The sequence below is a fragment of the Etheostoma spectabile genome, chromosome 12 (genome assembly GCF_008692095.1).
Source record: "Etheostoma spectabile isolate EspeVRDwgs_2016 chromosome 12, UIUC_Espe_1.0, whole genome shotgun sequence".
Lineage (NCBI taxonomy): Eukaryota > Metazoa > Chordata > Actinopteri > Perciformes > Percidae > Etheostoma > Etheostoma spectabile.
The window spans coordinates 5,395,831-5,396,395 of NC_045744.1; the positions used below are offsets into that span (position 1 = coordinate 5,395,831).

Genomic DNA, 565 nt, shown 5'->3' on the forward strand with positions numbered 1-565 from the left:
TTTGTCTTTGTTCTTGCTTCAGTTTTGTCTTTGTCGTCTCGAGTCGTCTGCTCCGCCAAGGCCTCCCTTAGCGCTTCGGATCAGGGATGAGTCGCAGACTAGTTGGCTATTCAGCGCCGCTCCTGGATACAGCTTGACTGCTCCTCTCGGTCGCTCTCTCTCCTGCTTCTCCCTCAGGATCCGGCGGGTTGGTGACGTCGGCTCTCTCTGTAGCAGGTCACCGAGCAGCTCCGCACCTTCCGTCGGGGCTGCTCCTTCGAGGGTTCCGTCGGACGTCCTCTCCGCCGTACCTCTCGTTCCAGCGCCGGTGCAGATGTCCTCTCTGCTCCGCGCCTTTTCTCCTTGGTTAATCCACACGACTGGCGGTTGGTCTTTCCGCCGGGGTTCTGTTGTCGACCCAACGATTCCTTCGTCAGGTCCCTGTTCGGGGGCCACGTGTTAGATCCCGGTATTCCCCTGTTCAGGGGGGTACTGGACCAGCTCTCCGTTTAAATTGTCCGATCCTCTTATACCCTATTAGGTATGACAGAGGACTGTTTAAGCTGGTGTCGAAGAGATTCGCCTA

The 565-nt window shown here is 57.3% G+C and overlaps 1 protein-coding gene across 1 annotated transcript in view; it reads left to right on the forward strand.

Moving 5' to 3' along the window:
* LOC116699268 (trichohyalin) overlaps positions 1-565 on the forward strand; it is a gene marked incomplete in the record, with an annotated part of 124,483 nt that overhangs the window by 1,187 nt on the left and 122,731 nt on the right.